This window comes from Salvelinus fontinalis, chromosome 5, assembly GCF_029448725.1.
Source record: "Salvelinus fontinalis isolate EN_2023a chromosome 5, ASM2944872v1, whole genome shotgun sequence".
Classification (NCBI taxonomy): domain Eukaryota; kingdom Metazoa; phylum Chordata; class Actinopteri; order Salmoniformes; family Salmonidae; genus Salvelinus; species Salvelinus fontinalis.
Window position 1 is genome coordinate 23,225,275 of NC_074669.1, and position 26,764 is coordinate 23,252,038.

General features: G+C 44.1%; 1 long non-coding RNA gene across 2 annotated transcripts; it reads left to right on the forward strand.

Moving 5' to 3' along the window:
- Window positions 1-9,576: 9,576 nt before the first annotated feature.
- LOC129855334 (uncharacterized) lies at window positions 9,577-26,522 on the forward strand. 2 transcript variants are annotated; one of them, XR_008759499.1, is made up of 4 exons: window positions 9,577-9,661; window positions 19,466-19,872; window positions 22,847-22,968; window positions 23,797-26,522. It is a non-coding gene; the product is annotated as an uncharacterized LOC129855334 (long non-coding RNA). The 2 variants fall into 2 exon arrangements; XR_008759498.1 differs by having other exon boundaries at window positions 19,466-22,968.
- Window positions 26,523-26,764: the final 242 nt, after the last annotated feature.

Genomic DNA, 26,764 nt, shown 5'->3' on the forward strand with positions numbered 1-26,764 from the left:
AGCTATAATAACCTCAAGGCTGTCATTGGAACTCCTTTCCCCCACCGGGGGAGATTGGATGCCAGCAGCCTCGCGTAGGTCTACCTGCCATCACATGATCTGGCTCCGATTATCTTCCCTCGGAGAAGAATCCATTCCCCAAACTATTTAATAAAATGTCATATTGCATCCCATCTTTGTTTTTCATTCAGTTAAGCCTGCACTTGATTGAACTACCATGTGTAGATGCAACAGCTACAAAGTAGGCACAATCAGAATGTGAATAAGATCAGGACAAAGGGTGCATCATTCTCCCCCTACTCTCTCTCTCACTCTCCCACAGCCAAACCCAATTCCGTTGCAGGAGGCAGGGATGGGACCTTTGTTAATAAACACTGCAAACCTTTATAGCACAATAAAATGTGTATTTTTGCTATTTTCATCCTTCTCTGCCCTCCCCTTTTCTCCTGTGCAAACAGATGCTCTCTGTAGTGTTGTGGTTTTGACTTTCGTGCACCTCTCTCATTATTCACTTTCTTCCCTTCTTTCTTTCCTAGTCACATCTCTCTCTCTCTCTCTCTCTCTTACTCCCCCTTTCTCCCCCTCTCACTCACACTAACTCACCCCTCTCTCTCTTTCTCACTCCCCCCACCTCCCTCTCTTTCTCTGTAACAGAATCACTGGAATCAGGGTGCAGTCCTTTCTTGATTCAGAGGGGTTGGGTTAAATGCGGAAGACACATTTCTGTTGAATGCATTCAGTTGTGCAACTGACTAGATATCCTTTTTCCTTTCCCTTCCCAGTCAGAATTGAACCCCTCCACAATCCAAAGCAGATGTGTGACAGTCACACACACACACACACACACACACACACACACACACACACACACACACACACACACACACACACACACACACACACACACACACACACATTGTGGGGTGGTGGAGAGAAAAATAAGCAGAAACAGCTCATTGCTAGGTTACCACTAAACAAAACACAGGCCAAGGCCTTGGAGTGAGAACACCTTTTTCAGAAGGCTAAATGTGAAATTGTCTTGTAAGAGCAGGGGAAATAGTTCTGCTGAAACTTTGTAGCCCTTTGTTTTCCTCTCTTTGAAGCTCATAACCCTTACCTCTATATGTCTTTTTCTGTACATACATACACTTAGGTGAGCCAAATGCCCTATTTTTTAAAAGAGAGAGTGTTCCTTATAAACAAGTAGAATCAGGTCATGAGTCAATTATGAAACCACTATAACAAGGGGCGAATTGGTAGACGTTAACTTTTCTCTGAAACGCGCACACACACACACATGCACACATACACAGGACTGAGGGGAATTCCTGTGAATAATATTTAACTGGGAGAAGTTTGGCTCTGCCAGCAATTTTGGCTTTTTCAGCAGACATCAATGTTTACTTTAGATAACTGATGTTTTTGCATGTGTGTGCATTTGTGAGGAACTGCACATTAATGTGCGTGTGTGTGCGCGTGTGGTTTTTAGATGCCCGTGGGCAGATTGGCCGTCTGGCAATTCTGGCAAATGTCGGATGGTCGAAATTGGCATGTACAGTACCAATCAAAAGTTTAGCTACACTTACTCATTCAAGGGTTTTTCTTTATTTTTACTACTATTTAAACACATTTTTTCAAAGTAGCCACCCTTCGCCTTGATGACAGCTTTGCACACTCTTGGCATTTGCTCAACCAGCTTCACCTGGAATGCTTTTCCAACAGTCTTGAACGAGTTCCCACATATGCTGAGCACTTGTTGGCTGCTTTTCCTTCACTCTGCGTTCCAACTCATCCCAAACCATCTCAATTGGGTTGAGGTCGGGTGATTGTGGAGGCCAGGTCATCTGATGCAGCACTCCATCACTCTCCTTGGTCAAATATCCCTTACACAGTCTGGAGGTGTGTTGGGTCATTGTCCTGTTGAATAACAACTGATAGTCCAACTAAGCGCAAACCAGATGGGATGGCGTATTGCTGCAGAATGCTGTGGTAGCCATGCTGATTAAGTGTGCCTTGAATTCTAATAAATAAATCACTGACAGTGTCACCAGCAAGCACCCCCACAGCATCACACCTTCTCCTCCATGCTTCATGGTGGAAACCACACATGCGGAGATCATCCATTCATCTACTCTTCGTCTCACAAAGACACGGTGGTTGGAACCAAAAATCTCACATTTGGACTCATTAGATCAAAGGACATATTTCCACCGTTCTAATGTCCATTGCCCGTGGTTCTTGGCCCAAACAAGTCTCTTCTTATTATTGGTGTCCTTTAGTGGTGGTTTCTTTGCAGCAATTTGACCATGAAGGCCTGATTCACACAGTCTCCTCTGAACAGTTGATGTTGAGATGTGTCAGTTACTTGAACTCTGTGAAGCATTTATTTGGGCTGCAGTCTGAGGTGCAGTTAACTCTAATGAACTTATCGTCTGCACCAGAGGTAACTCTGGGTCTTCCTTTCCTGTGGTGGTCCTCATGAGAGCCAGTTTCATCATAGCTCTTGATGGTTTTTGCGAGTGACTTTAAGAAACTTTAACAGTTTTTGAAAGTTTCCTTATTGACTGACCTTCATGTCTTAAAGTAATGATGGACTGTCGTTTCTCTTTGCTTACTTGAGCAGTTCTTGCAATAATATGGACTTGGGTCTTTTACCAAATAGGTTTATATTCTGTATACCACCTCTACCTTGTCACAACACAACTGATTGGCTCAAACGAAGGAAAGAAATTCCACAAATGAACTTTTAACAAGGCACACTTATTAATTGAAATGCATTCCATGTGACTACCTCATGAAGCTGGTTAACAGAATGCCAAGAGTGTGCAAAGCTGTCATCAAGGCAAAGGGTGGCTACTTTGAAGAATCTCAAATATAAAATATATTTTGATTTGTTTAACACTTTTTTGGTTACTACATCATTCCATATGTGTTATTTCATGGTTTTGATGTCTTCATTTTTATTCTACAATGTAGAAAATAGTAAAAATAAAGAAAAGCCCTTGAATGAGTAGGTGTGTCTAAAACTTTGACTCTTACTGTATGTGTATTGCACTGTTGAGGTGAGCCAGTGAGTAAACATTTTGCCGGTTTTTATAATTAAACCAATGGGAACAAATGAGTCCTAGTGGGCAGAACAAGCAAAGAGGTGGGCAGAGCCCAGCACGAGCTAGCAATATCTTATTTGCGTGTTCTAGTATACATCTGCATATTTCCGTAAGGGAATGCCTACTCTGTGAAGTGCGCGTGTGCAATAACTCAATTTGCTTTTGCACTCCTTAACAATGCAAAAAAACATTTTTTTTTACTGTTGCAAAGGGTAAAAACTACAAAACTTAGTCCACTCTGTTCATAACAGATTCTCGTTTGGGGAACAGAAAACTATATTAAGATCAAATGTTTCATCGATGAGAAAATGTGCAGAATGTTGGTCAAAATGAATCTTCTCCTACTGCCGGCCAGTGGAAACTCCAAGTGGATGCTTCACATTTGTACATCAGGTGAAATATCTGTCTCATTGTTCTATCTGTGATTTCGCTGCAACATTGATAGTTGAAGTCGGAAGTTTACATACACTTAGGTTGTCATTAAAACTCATTTTTCAACCACTCCACAAAGTTTTTGTTAACAAACTATAGTTTTGGCAAGCCGGTTAGGACATCTACTTTGTGCATGACACAAATACTTTTTCCAACAATTGTTTACAGACAGATTATTTCACTTGTAATTCACTGTATCACAATTCCAGTGGGTCAGAAGTTTACATACTTTAAGTTGACTGTGCCTTTAAACAACTTGGAAAATTCCAGAAAATTATGTCATGGCTTTAGAAGCTTCTGATAGGCTAATTGACATCATTTTAGTCAATTGGAGGCGTACCTGTGGATGTATTTCAAGGCCTACCTTCAAACCCAGTGCCTCTTTGGTTGGCATCATGGGAAAATCAAAAGAAATCAACACAGGGCTGTAACCCAAACAAAGAGCGAGTTGTAAACCTGTAAATGAATGCACGGTACGAGAACCGTAATAAAAATACACGGGACGAGACCCGTAATAAAAATTGCACACTAACATGGTAACACGAATGCTGATGCAATAGAGCACAGGTACTCACAAGACCGGACATGGAACAATAATCAACCAGGACAATTGGGAACAGAGGGCACATATATACACACACTTATCAGGGGGAATGTGAACCAGGTGTGAGTAATGAGACAAGACAGTCCGGGGTTGGTGGTAATGATCCAGTTCAGTGACGCCTAGAAGGCCGGTGACGTAGAGCTGGTGAACGGATTGAGCAGCAGTACCGGGAAATCCGTGACAGTACCCCCCCCCCTGATGCAGCGGGACGACACCGGCCTCTGACGAACACAGGGATGCTGTGCGGGTCGGTCAGTGCGCCGATGGTGAAAATCCCTGGTCAGCGAAGCGGCCACGATGTCCACTGCCAGAACCTAGCACCTCTCCTCTGGGCCGCACCCCTCCCAGTTGATAAGGTACTGGAGACACCCCGCACGACGCCTCGAATCCAGGACTTCACGGACCGAGTACGCCGGACCTCCCTCAGTGTCCAGAGGAGGAGGCGGGGTGTCACTGGGTTCAGCCTCAGCGAGGGGACCAGGCACCACTGGCCTGAGGAGAGACACTGCTTGGACCATGTTCGTTTGTTGGGGATGTGGACACCAAGGAACTTGAAGCTCTCAACCTGCTCCACTACAGCCCCGTTGATGAGAATGGGGGCGTGCTCGGTCCTTTTCCTGTAGTCCACAATCATCTCCATTGTCTTGGTCACGTTGAGGGAGAGGTTGTTGTACTTGCACCACACGGTCAGGTCTCTGACCTCCTCCCTATGGGCTGTCTCATTGTTGTCAGTGATCAGGCCTACCACTGTTGTGTCATCAGCTAACTTAATGATGGTGTTGGAGTCGTGCCTGGCCGTGCAGTCATGAGTGAACAGGGAGTACAGGAAGGGACTGAGCACGCACCCCTGAGGGGCCCCCGTGTTGAGGATCAGCGTGGCTGATGTGTTGTTACCTACCGTTACCACCTGGGGGCGGCCCATCATGAAATTCAGGATCCAGTTGCAGAGGGAGGTGTTTAGTCCAAGGGTCCTTAGCTTATTGATGAGCTTTGAGGGCACTATGTTGTTGAACACTCAGCTGTAGTCACTTAATAGCATTCTCACATAGGTGTTCCTTTTGTCCAGGTGGGAAAGGGCAGTATGGAGTGCAATAGAGATAGCATCATCTGTGGATCTGTTGGTGCGCTATGCAAATTGGAGTGGATCTAGGGTTTCTGGGATGATGGTGTTGATGTGAGCCATGACCAGCCTTTCAAAGCATTTCATGGCTACAGACGCTAGTGCTACGGGTCGGTAGTCATGTAGGCAGGTTACCTTAGTGTTATTGGGCACAGGGACTATGGTGGTCTGCTTGAAACATGTTGGTTTTACGGGCTCAGACCAGAAAACGTGCATAAAAAGAGCCTCTGCGGTTTGCACGAGAGCCCAGGCAGAGGAAGGAGGCGACAAGCTTTGGAAAACCGGTACACAACGTCGAGAACGGTGGTGTTCCCCTAGGAGGGGGGAAGGTCTGTGACAAAGTCCACAGAGAGGTGAGACCAGGGTCGTTGTGGAACCGGCAGGGGAAGGAGCTTTCCTTAAGGGAGGTGTCTGGGTGTCTTAGACTGGAGCAGGAAGATGGAGCAGGAAGAGATGTAAACCTGGACGTCCCTAGCCAAGGTGGGCCACCAGTACTTCTCAGTCAGACAGGCGATGGTACGGCCTATCTCAAGATGACCCGACACAAGTGCCGTGTGCTCCCAGGTAAGGAGGCTGTCCTGCACACCCGTGGGCATGTAGGCTCAGTTCTCCGCGCACTGTGCAGGTGCGGGTTCCGTACGCAGGACCGGTGACGTAGAAGGCCGGTGACGTAGACTTCCGGAGATGGTCAACGGAATGAGCAGCAATACCAGGGGAATCCGTGACATTTATCTAATAAATATGTTTATTGATTCACAAGGCAGTGTGTTCCCCTGTCTTCTGGCACCAGGCAATGTGTCCCCCTGTCTTCTGGTACCAGGCAGTGTGTTCCTCTGTCTTCTGGTACCAGGCAGTGTGTTCCCCTGTCTTCTGGTACCAGGCAGTGTGTTCCCCTGTCTTCTGGCACCAGGCAGTGTGTTCCCCTGGTCTTCTGGTACCAGGCAGTGTGTTCCCCTGTCTTCTGGCACCAGGCAGTGTGTTCCCCTGTCTTCTGGCACCAGGCAGTGTGGTCCCCTGGTCTTCTGGTACCAGGCAGTGTGTTCCCCTGTCTTCTGGCACCAGGCAGTGTGTTCCCCTGGTCTTCTGGTACCAGGCAGTGTGTTCCCCTGTCTTCTGGCACCAGGCAGTGTGTTCCCCTGTCTTCTGGCACCAGGCAGTGTGTTCCCCTGTCTTCTGGCACCAGGCAGTGTGTTCCCCTGTCTTCTGGCACCAGGCAGTGTGTTCCCCTGTCTTCTGGTACCAGGCAGTGTGTTCCCCTGTCTTCTGGCACCAGGCAGTGTGTTCCCCTGGTCTTCTGGCACCAGGCAGTGTGTTCCCCTGGTCTTCTGGTACCAGGCAGTGTGTTCCCCTGGTCTTCTGGTACCAGGCAGTGTGTTCCCCTGTCTTCTGGCACCAGGCAGTGTGTTCCCCTGTCTTCTGGCACCAGGCAGTGTGTTCCCCTGGTCTTCTGGCACCAGGCAGTGTGTTCCCCTGGTCTTCTGGCACCAGGCAGTGTGTTCCCCTGGTCTTCTGGCACCAGGCAGTGTGTTCCCCTGGTCTTCTGGCACCAGGCAGTGTGTTCCCCTGGTCTTCTGGCACCAGGCAGTGTGTTCCCCTGGTCTTCTGGCACCAGGCAGTGTGTTCCCCTGGTCTTCTGGCACCAGGCAGTGGGTTCCCCTGGTCTTCTGGCACCAGGCAGTGTGTTCCCCTGTCTTCTGGTACCAGGCAGTGTGTTCCCCTGTCTTCTGGCACCAGGCAGTGTGTTCCCCTGGTCTTCTGGCACCAGGCAGTGTGTTCCCCTGTCTTCTGGCACCAGGCAGTGTGTTCCCCTGTCTTCTGGCACCAGGCAGTGTGTTCCCCTGTCTTCTGGCACCAGGCAGTGTGTTCCCCTGTCTTCTGGCACCAGGCAGTGTGTTCCCCTGTCTTCTGGCACCAGGCAGTGTGTTCCCCTGGTCTTCTGGTACCAGTGAGAAAGGATGCTAGGCTTAGCAGAGACAGCTCAGTGACGAGTGCGGTGGAGGTAGGTAGAAAACAGAGAGAGAGACACACAGACGAACTGCCTATTCCCTAATATGTAATAGTAATTAACAATAAGGTGGGGGGGGGGGGGGGGGGGGCTTGTGACATATGACACAATAATCCTAATTATGTCTACATGTAGAAACACTTAAAAACTGCAAATTAGTTCATAATGTGTGTTCCCTATAATTGTTTAATAACTATTTATTCATTCGCAACTAGGATGATGCTTGACCTAGCACAGACAGTGAACCAGATAATGATGGCCCATCATCAAGTTGAGGAAATAGAGCATGCAAGAGAAGCAAATGCCCAAGAAAAGTCAACAGAGGAGATCAAGGAGAATCACAGACAGAAGGACAGCAGAGGAGAACAAGGAGAAGCACAAACAGAGAGACAGTGACAACAGAGAAGATGCAGAGACAGACAGCACAACAGGGAGAAAACAGAGGCACAGTTGTAGTGGTGAGTTGTATCTCCAGACACTACCACCTGTGTGTGTAAGTAGTGTGTTGGGGGGGGGGGGTTACAGTGCTCTTTCTGTTTTACTCTGAGTGGTAGAGAGCGAACAAGGTTAATGAGTCTGTGTGTGCATGTGTTTGTGTCCATGTGTGTGCGTGCGTGTCTGCGTGCTGCCATTTTAGAGGGCGAGGGTGTTTGTTAGTTTTAGAATGGGTCATAACTTTGTGCTCATTAGGCAGTAGTATATGTGCTTGTGTGTATGTGCTGTGTCCAGAGCATATGGTGTCATGCCCTCCATATTTGTCAAATGCACCATGCACAAATATATTAAATCTACACTTTGAATGCTGTCCACCACATGCATCATTTCAGAAGGTAAATATGTAAACCATTACCCATTACAGACACAGTTGGAATGTATTGTGTTGTGTATTAAAGAAATATTTAACTTGATTAAAAACATGTTGGTGTTTGTTCATATTTTCCATTTACTGTAAGTTGACTAACTACTGACTGCCCATATTAACTGCGGGAAAAACCGGCCTCAGGGGACGACCACAGGGACGCGGTGCGGGTCCACCGCAGGAACCAGGCACCGCTCCTCTGGGCCGTACCCCTCCAGGTCCATGAGGTACTGGAGACGCCCCGCCCAACGCCTCGAATCCAGGACTTCACGGACCGAGTAAGCCGGACCTCTCGATGTCCAGAGGAGGCGGGGTGTCACTGGGTCCAGCCTCAGCGAGGGGACCAGGCACCACTGGCCTGAGGAGAGACACATGAAGTCGGGTTAATGTGGTAATCAACAGGGAGTTGTAAATGGTACATTACCTCATTAACCCACCTCAGGACTTTAAACGGCCCCACAAACCGCGTGCTCAGCTTCCGGCAGGGCAGGCGGAGGGGCAGGTTCCGGGTGGAGAGCCAGACCCGGTCACCTGGAGAGAAGACAGGTGCCTCACTGTGGTGGCGGTCGGCCTGTTCCTTGTGCTGAAACCACTCGTCCACCGCAGGGGCTTCGGTCTGACTCGGATGCAAAGGTGCCAGGGCCGGCTGATACCCTAAACTCTCACTGGAAAGGAGTGAGGTTAGTGGAGGAGTGGCGGAGGGAATTCTGCGCGTACTCAGCGCAAGGTAGAAAAACCACTCACTCCCCCGTCCGGTCCTGACAGTAACACCTCAGGAACCTGCCCACTTCCTGATTAACCCTCTCCACCTGCCCATTAGCTCCGATACCCGGAGGTGAGATTGACCATGACCCCCAGGCGTTCCATGTGAGACAAGACAGTCCGGGGTTGGTGGTAATGAGTCCAGTTCAGTGACGCCTAGAAGGCCGGTGACGTAGCCCTCTGGAGCTGGTGAACGGAATTAGCATCTGTACCAGGGGGATCCGTGACAACCATATGGAGTGAGATTTGTTTTCTTTGTTCTGTAAGTGTGTCTACCACGATTCGCACGCATATTCAACATAACTCACAAATAAAACTGATCTGTGAATATATAAAAATATTTCATAATTAATACCATAATCAGTGGAAAAATATTTCACAAATATTCACCATAAGTCACAAATAAATCGATGGTCTGTAAATATATTCAACATAGCTCACAAATAAAACTACCATTTGAGCAGATGTAGAACGATTTGTGAGCAAATGTTCAGAAATCGATAACATTTACAACTATGGAATGTGCATTTTCACATTCAAAAAGTGCTTGTGGATCTGTATTCTGTGTTAACATTAAGAATGTTGAGATTTTTTTTCCACCTGTCGATATATTACAATCCACAAATGTGGCCTCAGATGAGAGTCGGCTATCCATTAATTTGAATAATCCGTGTTACACGTGATGTGCAGAGTGATGACATCACTGCATTCTCATTCGGCCATTTCTTGGGAGAACACTTTCTATCTAGAATAATTAACAACTTCATGAAATGTGAGTATAACATGTATTTATTAAATGAATGATGTTAAAATGTTCAACAAATCACTTTCATATGAATGCTGTAACGACTCCTACCGAAGGTGGCTACCCTTCCTGTTCGGGTGGCGCTCGGCGGTCGTCGTCACCAACCTACTAGCTGCTACTGACTTTTCCTCCCCCTCCTTTTTAGTGGTTACACCTGTTTGTGGTTAGGGTGATTAATGGGGCTTTATTACCCAGCAGCCCGGCCTGCTGGGTGTGCGGGATTGTTTTGTGTACAGGTTGTACATGCTTGTGTGTCACGGTTCGTGTACGTTGTCTCATGGTATTTCGTGTTCTCGTTTATGTGGTGGAGCATTCATTTTAGAGTGGCGTCGTGTTCACCTGTTTGTGGTATTAAATTAGAACGCTACTCTGAACTCTCTGTCTCCTGCGTCTGACTCCTTCCTCCACTACACCCCGGGCATTACAAGTGCAAAATTAGATCATTGGGGCATGCAACGCCGAGTGTGTTTTCGAGATCATAGTTGGGCACTACCGCAATATCTAGCGGGTGAAATTATCAGCTGTTTTGACGAATAACCAACATTAAAATAACTACTGTATTTAGTTGTTCATTCAGGAATGTGTCAATTATGAAGAACCACTCAGTTTTAAAATCCTGAATTGGTGATCTGGCTAGCCAGCTAATGGGAAATGTCGCAAATTATCTTTAATCTGTGATTTGTTTGCATGACTGCTGTCGAGGTAAGAATTTCTAACATTATCTGAATTTCTAACATTATTAAAAATGATAAATCAGTTTTTTTGCTCCATATAGGCTTGCTTGCAACTAATGCCTGGATTTCAACCATGCAACGCCTGGATTTTAAACCATGCAACAGCTTGTTAGCCACTCCCAATGCTTTGGGGCTGTGCTTTGCCCCTTGAGTGTTCTGACTTCTGAGAAATTGTTTACCATTTTATTGTCACTAGAACTACTGTCAACGTGGGGTGACGTAGCTAGCTAGTTAACCAACAGCAACTGGAATGCCACACTCCTTTAGCAGTTCTGCAGTCAAGTAAACAAACTCACAAATTGCTTCCTGATGTCTAAAACAGCTGGACAATAGGGCATTGAGCCTGTCATTGTTCTATTGACTACTATTACAGACCAAACAAAATATTATATGCCCCCCCTCTCTCTTTTCACTCTTTTATCAAGAATGTTACAGCGACTTATTGAAACGTGGCCTGTGTGTACACTACTAGTGGAAGTTTACAGTTTATAAACCTGTATCATAATTTGTCCTTAATCCAACCTATTATTAATCCTGTGTCACTCAACAAAAAAAACTGTTAGAAGTTGTGATGTTGGTGGCACTACTTTTTTAGTGGTCCTGACTCATGACACCTAAAGTTACCAGCTAAGTATATTCTAAATCTTTGCTGAAAGGGGTGTTTGTGCTGCACTGTGGGCAGATTACTTTATTGCACTCTAGAGTTTGTTTCTGGACCAGACCATTGTTTTACAGTTTGATTGCCATGTGTCTGCCTTAAGTGATTAATCTTCAAGGGCGGCTGAAATTCCTGATTTGTTTGAGATTTGGTTAATTAAAGGTCGACTTTGGGCAAAAACGTTAAACTGTATAACTGATCAATACACCATCATACCAGGCCATTTAATGCTTAAAAACAAAACAAATGGACGAATAAGACATTTGGTTACAGAATTGCCATTTCTTACCAATCTCTACAGCTTCAGTCCAAAAACAAATCATGTACAACACATAATGCAGGAGTTACTGGCTAGCTAAAGTGGCTAGCTTAGCTAAAAAACTAGTTATGTTGGTCGACCAAAATGAGATGTCAACAAACCACCAAAGGCACACCATTTTATATTTGAATATTGAGAAAGGGGCGGAGTTGGACTGTTTTTTTTCGTGCCCATAGTCGATCTATAGAAAATGCTAGAGGCCATGGCTGAATTCAAACATGAGTTGGTTTCGGGGTGGTTACACGTGGCAAACGACAGGTCAAGGCATGCAGTGGTCGATAATCCAGAGTGGTGGGGCAAAGGTACAGGACGGCAGGCTCAGGGTCAAGAACAGGCAGAGTGGACAGGCAAGGGTCAAAATCCAGGAGGGCGAGAAAAAGAGAGACTGGGGAAAAGCAGGAGCTGAGACACAAAAACGGTGGTTGACTTGACAAACAAGACGAACTGGCAACAGACAAACAGAGAACACAGGTATAAATACACAGGGGATAATGGGGATGATGGGCAACACCTGGAGGGGTTGGAGACAATCACAAGGACAGGTGAAACAGATCAGGGCGTGACAGACAGGGCCTCCCGAGTGGCGCAGTGGCTAGTAGCTGTGCCACTAGAGATTCTGGGTTCGATTCCAGGCTCTGTCGCAGCTGCCCGGGGCGGCACACAATTGGCCCAGGGTTGTCCGGGTTAGCGGAGGGTTTGGCCAGCAGGGATGTCCTTGTCCCATCGTGCACTAGCGACTCCTGTGGCGGGCTGGGCGCAGTGCACGCTGACACAGTCGCCAGGTGTAGTGTTTCCTCCGACACATTGGTGCGGCTGGCTTCCTGGTTACATGGGCATTGTGTCAAGAAGCAGTGTGGCTTGGTTGGGTTGTTTCGGATGATGCACAGCACTCGACTTTCGCCTCTCCCGAGTCCGTACGGGAGTTGGAGCGATTTTTATTTTATTTTATTTCACCTTTATTTAACCAGGTAGGCAAGTTGAGAACAAGTTCTCATTTACAAGATAAAGCAAAGCAGTTCGACACACACAACAACACAGAGTTACACATGGAGTAAAACAAACATACAGTCAATAATACAGTAGAAAAATAAGTCTATATACAATGTGAGCAAATGAGGTGAGATAAGGGAGGTAAAGGCAAAAAAAAGGCCATGGTGGCGAAGTAAATACAATATAGCAAGTAAAACACTGGAATGGTAGATTTGCAGTGGAAGAATGTGCAAAGTAGAGATAGAAATAATGGGTTGCAAAGGAGCAAAATAAATAAATATAGTCGGGGGAGAGGTAGTTGTTTGGGCTAAATTATAGATGGGCTATGTACAGGTGCAGTAATCTGTGAGCTGCTCTGACAGCTGGTGCTTAACGCTAGTGAGGGAGATAATTGTTTCCAGTTTCAGAGATTTTTGTAGTTCGTTCCAGTCATTGGCAGCAGAGAACTGGAAGGAGAGGCGGCCAAAGGAAGACTTGGTTTTGGGGGTGACCAGAGAGATATACCTGCTGGAGCGCGTGCTTCAGGTAGGTGCTGCTATGGTGACCAGCGAGCTGAGATAACGGGGGACTTTACCTAGCAGGGTCTTGTAGATGACCTGGAGCCAGTGGGTTTGGCGACAAGTATGAAGAGAGGGCCAGCCAACGAGAGTGTACAGGTCGCAGTGGTGGGTAGTATATGGGGCTTTGGTGACAAAACGGATGACACTGTGATAGACTGCATCCAATTTATTGAGTAGGGTATTGGAGGCTATTTTGTAAATGACATCGCCGAAGTCGAGGATCGGTAGGATGGTCAGTTTTACAATGGTATGTTTGGCAGCATGAGCGAAGGATGCTTTGTTGCGAAATAGGAAGCCAATTCTAGATTTAACTTTGGATTGGAGATGTTTGATGTGAGTCTGGAAGGAGAGTTTACAGTCTAACCAGACACCTAGGTATTTGTAGTTGTCCACATATTCTAAGTCAGAACCGTCCAGAGTAGTCATGTTGGACGGGCGGGCAGGTGCAGGCAGCGATCGGTTGAAGAGCATGCATTTAGTTTGACTTGTATTTAAGAGCAATTGGAGGCCACGGAAGGAGAGTTGTATGGCATTGAAGCTCGTCTGGAGGGTTGTTAACACAGTGTCCAAAGAAAGGCCAGAAGTATACAGAATGGTGTCGTCTGCGTAGAGGTGGATCAGAGACTCACCAGCAGCAAGAGCGACATCATTGATGTATACAGAGAAGAGAATCGGTCCAAGAACTGAACCCTGTGGCACCCCCATAGAGACTGCCAGAGGCCCGGACAACAGGCCCTCCGATTTGACACACTGAACTCTATCAGAGAAGTAGTTGGTGAACCAGGCAGGCTATCATTTGAGAAACCAAGGCTATCGAGTCTGCCGATGAGGATGTGGTGATTGACAGAGTCGAAAGCCTTGGCCAGGTCAATGAATACGGCTGCACAGTATTGTTTCTTATCGATGGCGGTTAAGATATTGTTTAGGTCCTTAAGCGTGGCTGAGGTGCACCCATGACCAGCTCTGAAACCAGATTGCATAGCGGAGAAGGTATGGTGGGATTCGAAATGGTCGGTAATCTGTTTGTTGACTTGGCTTTCGAAGACCTTAGAAAGGCAGGGTAGGATAGATATAGGTCTATAGCGATGAGACAAGACTGTAACTACCAATTGGATAACACGGGAAAAAAAGAGATACCTTGACGAGATCCTGAGGCCCATTGTCATGCCATTCATCCGCTGCCATCCCCTCATGTTGCAGCATGATAATGCACGGCAACATGTCACAAGGATCTGTACACAATTCCTGGAAACATGATTCTCTGGTCTGATGAAACCAAGACTGAACTCTTTGGCCTGAATGCCAAGTGTCATGTCTGAAGGAAACCTGGCACAATCCCTACTGTGAAGCATGGTGGTGGCAGCATCATGCTGTGTGGATGTTTTTCAGCGGCAGGGACTGGGAGGCTTGTCAGCGTCAAGGGAAAGATGAAAGGAGCAAAGTACAGAGAGATCCTTGATGAAAACCTGCCCCAGAGCACTCAGGACCTCAGACTGGGGCAAAAGTTCACCTTCCAACAGGACAACGACCCTAAGCACACAGCCAAGACAACGCAGGAGTGGCTTCGGGACAAGTCTCTGAATGTTCTTGAGTGGCCCATCCAGAGCCTGGACTTGAACCCGATCAAATATCTCTGGAGAGACCTGAAGATAGCTGTGCAGCGATGCTCCCCATCCAACCTAACAGAGCTTGAGAGGATCTGCAGAGAAGACTGGGAGAATCTCCCCAAATACAGGTGTGACAAGCTTTTAGCGTCATACCCAAGTAGACTCAAGGCTTTAATTGCAGCTAAAGGTGCTTCAACAAAGTACTGAGTAAAGGGTCTGAATACTTATGTAAATGTGGCATTAAAGTTTGTCATTTGTAATACATTTCCAAAAACCTGTTTTTGCTTTTAAGTCTGCTCTCTGAATTTGCTACAACGTTCTGCTGTGTAGGAGAACGTTTTCATATCCTGGTAGCTTAACGAGTCTAACAGCTATGCCTAGGCTATATGACCAAAGGAACGTTCAGAATAAGGAGTAGCATGTGTGTTTATGTGGGTGTATGATTCCATGTAGCATCAATTGTAGAAAAGACAGAAAGGCCCGCCCACTGAATATGCTCCAATTTACTTTATTGACAATGTTTTGATCCACAAGAATCTTCCTTTAAATCAAATCAAATCAAATTTTATTTGTCACATACACATGGTTAGCAGATGTTAATGCGAGTGTAGCGAAATGCTTGAGCTTCTAGTTCCGACAATGCAGTAATAACCAACAAGTGATCTAACCTAACAATTCCACAACTACTACCTTATACACACAAGTGTAAAGGGATTCAGAATATGTACATAAAGATATATGAATGAGTAATGGTACGGAACGGCATAGGCAAGATGCAGTAGATGGTATAGTGTACAGTCTATACATATGAGATGAGTAATGTAGGGTATGTAAACATAAAGTGGCATAGTTTAAAGTGGCTAGTGATACATGTGTTACATAAAGATGGCAAGATGCAGTGGATGATATACAGTACAGTATATACATATACATATGAGATGAATAATGTAGGGTATGTAAACATTATATTAAGTGGCATTGTTTAAAGTGGCTTGTGATACATTTTTACATCATTTCCATCAATTCCCATTATTAAAGTGGCTGGAGTTGAGTAAGTATGTTGGCAGCGGCCACTAAATGTTAGTGGTGGCTGTTTAACAGTCTGATGGCCTTGAGATAGAAGCTGTTTTTCAGTCTCTCGGTCCCTGCTTTGATGCACCTGTACTGACCTCGCCTTCTGGATGATAGCGGGGTGAACAGGCAGTGGCTCGGGGTGGTTGTTGTCCTTGATGATCTTTATGGCCTTCCTGTGACATCGGGTGGTGTAGATGTCCTGGAGGGCAGGTAGTTTAGGTCAAACCAATGGGGTCAAACGGACTGAGCGCTTACATCCCTAAATATATGTATTCGACCCCACTGGACCACTACACACATGATGCATAGTGGGTGTGGAAGCAATTCAAAACATGAATATAGCAAAATCACTTTTATTAATATTCATTCATATTCACTCATCACAGTGGTACAAGCAGTGAACATCTCTATTCACCCTCACCTTTGCTGCGCATGAAACAACTTTTATGGACATTTTGGTAAAGAGCAGTGGTGGGAAAAGTACCCAATTGTCATACTTGAGAATCAAAAGTACATATAATTGCTAAAATATACTTCAGTATCAAAAGTAAAAGCATAAATCATTTAGAATACCTTATATTAAGCAAACCAGTTTTTTACGGATAGACAGGGGCACACTCTGGCACTCAGACAAAATGAAGCATTTGTGTTTAGTGAGTCCGCCAGATCAGAGGCAGTAGGGATGACCAGGGATGTTCTCTTGATAAGTGTGTGAATTGGACAATTTTCCTGTCCTGCTAAGCATTCAAAATGTAATGAGTACTTTTGGGTGTCAGAGAATTAAAAAAACAAGTTCTCATTTGCAACTGCGACCTGCGACCTGGTAAAGAGCAAGTGTCCCTAAAAAACAACTTCTCATTTAGAAAATAGCCTATGTGGCATCGATATGAGTCAGAAATGTTTATTCTACTGTCCAAATTGACTAAAGTGTAAATAGGATCATTTTGGTCATAAAGACAGTCAATACCTGACTATATCACAACCTATAAGAAGGTTGGGTTCATTTCAATCCTGCCCACATGCCCAAAACTGGCAGCACACAAGTAATCATCAATTTAGAGTGCAGCTGCACACGACCCAATCATAATGCCCATGGTAAATGTGGTTTGACTATGGATATCCTTATGGGTTAGTTAGGGTCGGACCGTCTGTAAATTACACAATGTACATGGGACAATGTTAAAATTCCAATAGCTCCACATTTCAATGACTTAAAAACCTCAAACCAACTATATATTGTAGAAGTTCATATACAAATATTAAAAGCATTTAATGAAAACTAAAAGGTGTGCAACATGTAAATATTGTCTCATTTACATTGTGTAATTCATTTATTGACGGTACATAACTAGCCCCAGAGATAGGCTATCCAAAGTCAAACCAACCAGCTGACACTAATTGTCGAAAGGATTTGGCCACCTGTGAACACACGCACACGAGACACCCACATCAAACCACACCGCGAAACCAACTCATGTTTGAATTCAGGCATGGCCGCTAGCATTTGTTAATGACCCAAATTTAAAAACGAGGGCAAATCAGAAAGTGCCCTTTAAGAAAGTGCCCTCCAAAAACAAACCCTAGTGTAAAATACACCAATCTGCCCACATGTCTTTGCTTTGCACGAGAACCTCTTTCCTCAAACCTTTGCTGGTGACTTTAGGTGTCATCCCACCAACACCGCAACTTCTAACAGTTTTTTCAGAGTGACACAGGATCGATAATAGGTTAGATAAAGGACAAATCATGGTACAGGTTTATAAGCTGTGAACTTACAGTAGAAGTCTAAATACAGACGCAGGTCTCAATAAGTTGCTGTAACATTCTTGATATCACTGACAACTTCAACAAGGAAGCTGTATTTACACTGAAAAGAGTGAAAAGCGAGAGGGAGGGCATATAATCAATAATGGCACACTAGCTAAAGTCTTTTGTTTTCAATGACAGTCTAGGTCTAGGAACAGTGGGTTAACTGCCTTGTTCAGGGACAGAACGACAGATGTTTACCTTGTCAGCTAGGGGATTCGATCGAGCAACCATTCGGTTACTGGCCCATCGCTCTAACCACTAATCAAATCAAATCGTATTAGTCACATGTGCACCGTACAGTGAAATGCTTACTTACGAGCCCCTAACCAACAATGCAGTTTCCAAAAATATGGATGGGAATAAGAGATAGAAGTAACAAGTAATTAAAGAGCAAAGCGAGAGGGAAGGCATATAATCAATAATGGCACACTGTTTTGTCTGTAATAATAGCTATAGCCTTTTGTTTGTTCTGTAAGAGTAGTCAATAGAACAATAATGGGTTTAATGCCCTGTTGTCCAGCTATTTTACACATCAGGAAGCAATTTGGGAGTTTGTTTAATTGACTGCAGTGCTGCTAAAGGGACTTGAAGGCTGAGTGTGGCATTCCAGTTGCTAGCTACTTAACTCCATGTTTACAGTACTGAGTTCAAATGACAATAAAATGGTAAACCATTTCTCAGAAATCAGAACACTCAAGAGGCAAAGCACAGCCCCAAAGAATTGGGAGTCGCTAACAAGTTGTTGCGTGGTTTAAAAACCAGGCATTGCTTGCAAGCAAGCCTACATGGAGCATAACAACAAGCTACATTTCTAACATTTTTAATCAGAAAATGTTATAATGTCTTTACCACACCAGTTGGGAAAGAGTGCTTTGTCCTGGAAACAAATCACAGTTCTTCATAATTGACACATTCCTGAATGAACAATTAACTAGTTAGTTTAACTTTGGTTGTTCGTCTAAATAGCTGACAAGATCGCCTGCTAGCTATCGGTAGTGTCCAACGTTAGCTAGTTAGCTAGCTAACTTGGCTAGTGGGCTGATGTCAAAAGTACACACTCTGCATTGCATGCCCCAATGATCTATTTTTACATTCATATGAAGGTAATTTGTTGAGCATTTTAAAATAATTTGTTTAATAAATATACGTTAAATTCACATTTCACGAAGTTGTTGTTTATTATTCTAGCTATAAAGTGTTAAAGCCGAATGAGAATGCCGTGATGTCATCACTTTACGCATCACATGACATAAAGATGATTGTTTAATATGTAAAATATTTTTACATATTTATGAAGTGTAGTTTTATTCATGAAATATTTGAATATGTTCACAGATCATAGTTTTATTTGTGAGTTATGTTGAATATATACGCACGGATCTTGGTAGACACACTTACAGAATAAAGAAACAAATCTCATTCTATATTAGCAGCTAAGATGACGTCGGAAAAGAAGGCAGACGTTTTACCGTTTTGTGCTTTTTTTGTTCGTTTATTTGCGTTTTTTGTAACTTATTTTGTACTGCTGCTCTTTAATTACTTGTTTATTACTTTAATTACTTGTATCTCTTATTCCTATCCATATTTTTTGAAACTGCATTGTTGGTTAAGGGCTTGTAAGTAAGCATTTCACTGTAAGGTCAACACCTGTTGTATTCGGCACATGTGACTAATACGATTTGATTTGATTAGTGGTTAGAGCGTTGGGCTAGTAACCGAATGGTTGCTAGATCGAATCCCCTAGCTGACAAGGTAAAAATCTGTCGTTCTGCCCCTGAACAAGGCTGTTGTTGAAAATTGAAAATAAGAATTTGTTCCTATCTGACTTGCCTTGTTAAATAAAGGTTAAAAAAATGTAAAAAGGGAGAGACTAGGCTACTCTGGGTAGAGCAGGTACTTTTGTGTCGTTCCAGTCCCTAGAGAGAAAAACTGAGAACAGAGATCATTTCAACATCATTTTCAGTGCTGTCTAATTTGCACATAATGAAGCCTGTTTCTTTGTGATGTTTTCTGTCCTCAGATACAGAGACCTGTGAAAGCCTGTCTACAGATGAAGAGATCCCAATGAATGTCCCAAGACTGCAGTGGTTCTCAATCCTGGTCCTGGGGAGACAAAAAACAAAAACATTTTTGTTTTTGCCTTAGCACTACACAGTTGATTGAAATGATCAACTCATCATCAAGCTTTGATGATTTTAATCAGGTGTGTAGTGCTAAGGCAAAACTAAAATGTGCACCCCTTGACATTGTGTATCCGAAGCAGAGAATAGCTTAACTCACACATTGTTTACATATTGTAGAGCTTTATGTTCTTAATTTAAAATGATAGCATTATACAATGTATATGAGGCTAATCATGATGCCATCCAATATGATATCAAAATAAGGAGCTGGCCATTTGTAGGCTACAGGAGATGAGCATTACAGGTAAGATATTACGAGGTTAATTTAATTCATTTGACCAATGCTGCTTGCAGTAAGGTTTCAATTGGGTTGTTCCCATAGATAGTACATCATTGGTTTCTCTATGCATCATTGACCCTGGGTAAGCATGAGACTGGGCTACCACAGCAAACGTTTTATGTCAATAATATATATATATTTTTTATGTTGTATAATGGTGAGAAAAATGTAACTAGTTAGTAACTAGCTAGCTAATACCAAGGTGTCTAACAATGTTATGGGCTAGCTGACTTTTCTCAAAACAAACCTCATTGTGGCTAGCTACTTTTTGTCCCTCATCAGGGCTGGCGTTATGGGCATCTTTTTGGGAATCTGAGGGCCCATGCCAAATCTTTTCAGCCTCCTGCGATGGAAGAGGCATTGCCGTGCCCTATTTACGACTGTGTTGGTGTGTGTGGACCATGATAGATCCTGAGTAATATTGTGGACACAGAGGAACATGAAACTCTCGACCCGCTCCTCTACAGCCCTGTCGATGTGAATGCAGTGAATGCAGAGTGTTAGGTACCGGTGTGAGAATACAATGTGATTATTGAGTAACCTGGAGAAATTGTGTCCCAGGAACCCCTGTGGTGCTAGCTCTCTCTCTCCCTCTCTCCCTCTCTCCCTCTCTCCCTCTCTCCCTCTCTCCCTCTCTCTCTCTCTCTCTCTCTCTCTCTCTCTCTCTCTCTCTCTCTCTCTCTCTCTCTTCTTTGTCTCCTCTTTGTCTCCCAGTGTCATATTATTGGTGTTATTATCCTGTCCAACTTGTTCCTCTGTTCTATTCTGCAGTGGAGATAATATGTCTCACTAATGGGGTGCCTGACTTCTGACACACACACTTTCACAGCATACACACAAATGCCCAGCATGGCATGCACAAACACACAGACACAGGCACATATACACACACACTCAGTAACCTTGAATGGATGTGCACAGACTTGCACAATTCTAAGCTATGCTGTCAGAGCCAGGTATTAGAAGGATTTCTGTTGAAACTCACAGGAAAACAGGGCAGTTCCCAGGATCTCCCTGATATTAATAGACTGTGGTGCGTGTGTGTGTGTGTGTGTGCATGCGCTCATGTGTTGTATGTGTGATAACAAACAGAGAAGTCATTGTTGATGTGAGTGTGTCCCTAAGCGTTGGAATCTGGCTCATTGTCTCCATCCGAAACTCAAACTTTTTATGAGTTTTCCCATGTCATCAGGTTTTTAAAGGCAGGGAAAGAGTTTTAGGAAATGTTTCAGAAAGTATCATTATTGCTGTGGTGTAAAATGGGAAGTCTTTGGTTTGGGTAATCTAAATACAATAGTTTGACTAACTGTTACTCTTCTGTTTGCACTTTGAAGTCGTCACAAGCTCGCTGTGTCTGTGTCTGTCTCTCTTTGTCTGTCTCGCTTTGTCTCCCTCTTTCTCTCGTTCTCTACCCACCCCCAGTCCCTCAACAAGCTCTCAACGTCTCACCTCAGAATTCGACGTTCCATCATGTTTCGCAAACGTCAAATTTCAAAACTGTTCCAAATGTCAATTTTCTATGTTTTTAAGGTTAAGTTTAGACATTAACTTCACATTTTTAAGGTTAGGCATTAACTCCGAATGGCTAAGGTAAGGGTTAAGATTTGGTATAGGCTTATAACAAAAATCACAAAAACTACTTTCTATCGCTGGATTTGCACCAGAAGCAGATGCTTATGCCTATCTGCCATCCCCATCCACAACATTCTAGTAATACCGAAACCTACTTTAAAATAACAGCGCTCACTGTTGCCCCTAGTGGCCGGTTTCCATGTCATCTCCTGACATCCTCAGACATGGATAGACGTCTAATACTGACTTGTATCACTGGTGACCTGGCTGAGTCCCTATCCCCACCCTCTCCTGTTTAACCGACCCAGACACAGGTCTCTGATGTCAGCCTGAAAGTTGCCACCTCGCCTGGGGGTTCTCTGTATAGAAGCTGTTCTTATGACAGCTGAGTTTACCTTAGTTTACCATTAAGGGTCTTAGTGTGACTCGTAGCACTGCTACGTCTGAAGAATATCTCCACCACTATATATCCCACACACACACACACACCCGGGTGGTAGGTAGCCTAGCGGTTAGAGCATTGGGACACTAACCAAAAGGCTGCTAATTCAAATCCCTTAGCCGACAAGGTGAGAAATCTGTCGAGCACTGCAGTGCTGCTAAAGGCTCTTGAAGGTTGTTTGGCATTCCATTTGTTGTTGGTTAACTGGTTAGCTACTTCACCCTGGCCCGTGATCCCACCATCCAAGGGTGTCTCAGGGTGAGTTGGGATATGCAAAAGACATATTTCCAAAAAGGACAAATATAAGCACCCACCTTATTATTATTACTACACATGCACGCACACAGTCAGGTCTATGATGTTTCATATAGGTAAGTTTGGAAGCAAACCGCTCGATTTCGTCGCTACATTATATCGGCATTGAACACGTTACCCTCCCTGGGAGAGGCGGTGACCCCGACATTTTATTGTTAAAACGAGAGGCTGCCTGTATCTTTAATTTAAAGACCCTTGCTCCCTTCGGTCTCAACATAGACTTTGTTCTGAAGCCATTATTGTGATTATTGTGATGTTGCTATTCATTGTAAAGGTTTACAGGCCTATGTAGCCACATTTTATCTATGATCGTATGCTATCCATTTGTGTTTTTTATATGTTCTATTTATATCTGTCAATTAACCAATGATATCAAGCCCTACACAGCCATGATTACGTGTATGTCCTTTGACACTATACAGTATAAACTAGTGACCCGCAGTGTTTGTCATTATACCCTGATGAAGACAGCTTGTCTGTCGAAACGCTGGTTATTAGGTTATTAAACTACTGCATCTGAGCTCCTCTCCCTTTCTTTTATTTTTTGAGTGTTGATCTGTCCCATGCTGTGAGTATATTCCCTGACTGACTCAATGTCTGTAATTTCAGCTCTGTGAAATGTCTGTCTGCTGAGTGGAGGGGTTCCTAAGATCAGACACTCCACACACAGCAGTACTACTAAGCCTGACGCTCCAGGAGAAACAGAGATCTCATTTCAGCTGCACTCACAGGTGTGTGTGTCTCTACACTGCTGAGCTATGAAAACACACCTGTCAGGTTGAATCTGGGATTGTGTGCCAGGGTGTGTGAATACATCGTAGTGTAGTGTGATGTCATGTCTGAAAGAACCACGTTACCGTACTCTGGGGTGTGTGTGTTTATGTGTGTGTGTTTCTAGTCTTACGCTACTCCAAAAATACCATCATGACCTCAGTGCATGCAGATTTCATGCTCTATGTGTGTCAAAAGAAGTAGTCCACAGTGTGTGTGTGAAGGGGGTGGAGAGAGGAGGTGTGTGTCCGTTGTGTGTGTGTGTACATGTGTGTGTGACAGGGCAGAGTCCTGAGGGTCTGTATAGGTCTGTCTAATGTCTGTCAGACTGGGCCTCTACAGATCAGATGTGCATAATTTCTAGACTCACACACAGACACAGCTGCCTGAGTCTGGGTTAGAGGGTTGGAACAGAGGGGTTATATGGCTATTTTCATGCCAAGATGGCCTTACTCTCAATGGGTCTTTATGGTTAGAGAGGTCCCCAGGCCTGGGACTGCTCTTCCAAGCTTTGACTGGGGGATTGACAGTTAAGCATGAGGTGTGTCAGTTTCTGTCTGCTGTTTAGGGTGCAAATACACTATCGGCTCTGCTCTCTATCAGAGCTGAGATATTGCCAAAGAGGACAGAATGGCTTATCGAGTCAATCTAACAATCATACCCACTCACAGACGGAGACGGTGACAGAGAGCGGGTGATGAAAATGTGTGGCCTGTAGAGATGTAGTTTACTGTCAGGCTGAAAATGGGCCCCTTGCTAACTGTCAACTTGTCATTTCAATTTTACAGGAGAGGAGGTGAAATGAAAGAGGAAGAGAGGAGAGGAAGAAAGAGAGAAGGGTGAGATGAGAACCAAGGGTAGTAGACAACCCAACAGAGGTCTGTCTCTATTCCTGCCTGTACGGGAGACCCTGAGTGCATGTCCTCTTCTGGCCCTCAACCCTCACCTCGTGAATGACTGACTAGGGTTTAATATTTTCCTGAAAATCGACCAATTTTCCTTCCTGAGAAAATTTCAACCTTCCCTCTATTCCTGTTCAAACTGGAAATGCTATAAAAAAAAAAGCATGTACAGTGCATTCGGAAAGTATTCAGAACCCTGAACTTTTTCCACATTTTGTTACATTACAGCCTAATTCAAAAAACATTTGATGGATTAAATACTTTTTTTGTCATCAATCTACACACAATAACCCATAATGGCAAAGCAAAAACAGGTTTGTAGTACATTTTGCAAATGTATTAAAAAATTTAAACGGAAATATAACATTTACATAAGTATTCAGACCCTTTACTCAGTACTTAGTTGAAGCAACTTTGGCAGCGATTATAGCCTTGAATCCTCTTGGGTATGACGCTACAAGCTTGGCACACCTATATTTGGGAAGTTTCTCCCATTTTTCTCTGCAGATCCTCTCAAGCTCTGTCAGGTTGGATGGGGAGCGTTGCTGTACAGCTATTTTCAGGTCTATCCAGAGATGTTCGATAGGGTTCAAGTCCAGGTTCTGGCTGGGCCACTTAAGGACATTCAGAGACTTGTCCCGAAGTCACCCCTGCGTTGTCTTGGTTGTGTGCTTAGGGTCTTTGTCCTGTTGGAAGTTTAACCTTCGCCCCTGCTCTGGAGCAGGTTTTCATCAAGGATCTCTCTGTACTTTGCTCCGTTCATCTTTCCCTCAATCCTGACTAGTCTCCCAGTCCCTGCCGCTGCAAAACATCCCCACAGCATGTTGCTGCCACCACCATGCTTCACCGTAGGGATGGTGCCAGGTTTCCTCCAGAAGTGACACTTGTCATTCAGGCTAAAGAGTTCAATCTTTGTTTCATCAGACAGGAGAATCTTGTTTGTCATGGTCTGATACGTGCCTTTTGGCAAATTCCAAGCAGGCTGTCATGTGCCTTTTACTGAGGAGTGGCTTCTGTCTAGCCACTCTACCATAAAGGCCTGATTGGTGGAATGCTACAAGAGATGGTTGTCCTTCTGGAAGATTCTTCCATCTCCACAGAGGATCTCTGGAGCTTTGTCAGAGTGACCATCGGGTCACCTCCCTGACCAAGGCCCTTCTCCACCGGTTGCTCAGTTTGGCTGAGCGGCCAGCTCTAGGAAGAGTCTTGGAAATCCCCAAAAATTGTCAAAGACTCCAGTCACCCAAGTCATACACTGTTCTCTCTACTACCCTACGGCAAGCAGTACCGGAGAGCCAAGTCTAGGACCAAAAGGCTCCTTAACAGCTTCTACCCCCAAGCCATATGACTGCTGAACAATTAATGAAATGCACACCCAGACTATTTACATTGACACACCCCCGCCCCCCCCATTTGTTTTTACACTGCTGTAACCTGTACCCCCGCACTTTGACTCAGTACCAGTACACCGTATATATCCTCGTTATTGTTATTTTATTGTGTTACTCTTTCATCATTTTTTACTTTAGTTTATTTGGTAAATATTTTCTCAACTCTTTCCTGAACTGCAATGTTGGTTAAGGGCTGGTAAGTAAGCATTTCACGGTAAGGTCTACACCTGTTGTATTCGGCGCGTGTGACAAATAAAGTTTGATTTGATTTGGTGGTTCCAAACTTCTTCCATTTAAGAATGTTGGAAACCACTGTGTTCGTGGGGACCTTCAATGCTGCAGAAATGTTTTGGTACCCTTCCGCAGATCTGTGCCTCAACACAATCCTGTCTCGGAGCTCTACAAACCATTCCTTCTACCTGATGGCTTGGTTTTTAATCTGACATGCACCGTCAACTGTGGGACCTTATATAGACAGGGGTGTGCCTTTCCAAATCATGTCCAATCAATTGAATTTACCACAGGTGGACTCCAATGAAGTTGTAGAAACATCTCAAGGATGATCAATGGAAACAGGATGCACCTGAGCTTAATTTCGAGTCTCATAGCAAAGGGTCTGAATACTTATGTAAGTAAAGTATTTATTGTTTTTTTTATTTGCAACAAAAATCAAAAAATCTGTTTTCGCTTGCCAAAATCTGACATAATTATACCACTGTACATGGAGAAATATACAACTTAATCTAACAGTTTCTTGTTGTATTTGTTGCAATTTAATCTAAGTTCTCTCATGAAGTCACCCCATTAGCTTGCTGATGTAGGGCATAGCTTATTTTTAATGTACACTTTAGGGAAAAAAAGGGTTTCAATAGAGTTCTACGAAGAACCATTTTGATCTGAAGAACCACTTTGTAAGGTAAAGGCTTCTACCTAGAACCTTTAACATCCTAGGAATCATTTTTGGAAGGAAGGGTTTGTTGATGATTCTTCGGAAGGCAAGAACGGTTCTACATAGAACCATATATAATATTTCCCAGCATGCTCTATTACAGGGAGATTGTCAGAATTGTTTGTTTTCGTGTTATCTGTGTTTCTGCATGTACACTGAACACAAATATAAATGCAACATGCAACAATTTCATTTTTTTTTACTGAATTACAGTTCATATAAGGAAATCAGCTAATTTAAATAAAGGCCCTAATTAGGCCCTAATCTATGGATTTCACATGACTGGGAATACATATATTACCATAAAATCGATTACAGTAGCTGTACTGTAAATCAAATTACAGTAATTTCTGGCTAATTGCTGCCAGTAAGTTACAATACATTTTGCAGGAAAAGTTTTACAGTGTAGTTACAGAAAATACAGTCTGTTGGAGACAGTACTGTAGCTACAGGGTTCCTGTTGATGTTTAGTCACTGAAACAGCAAATCAGCAGCCAGTCATGTGTAACAGGGC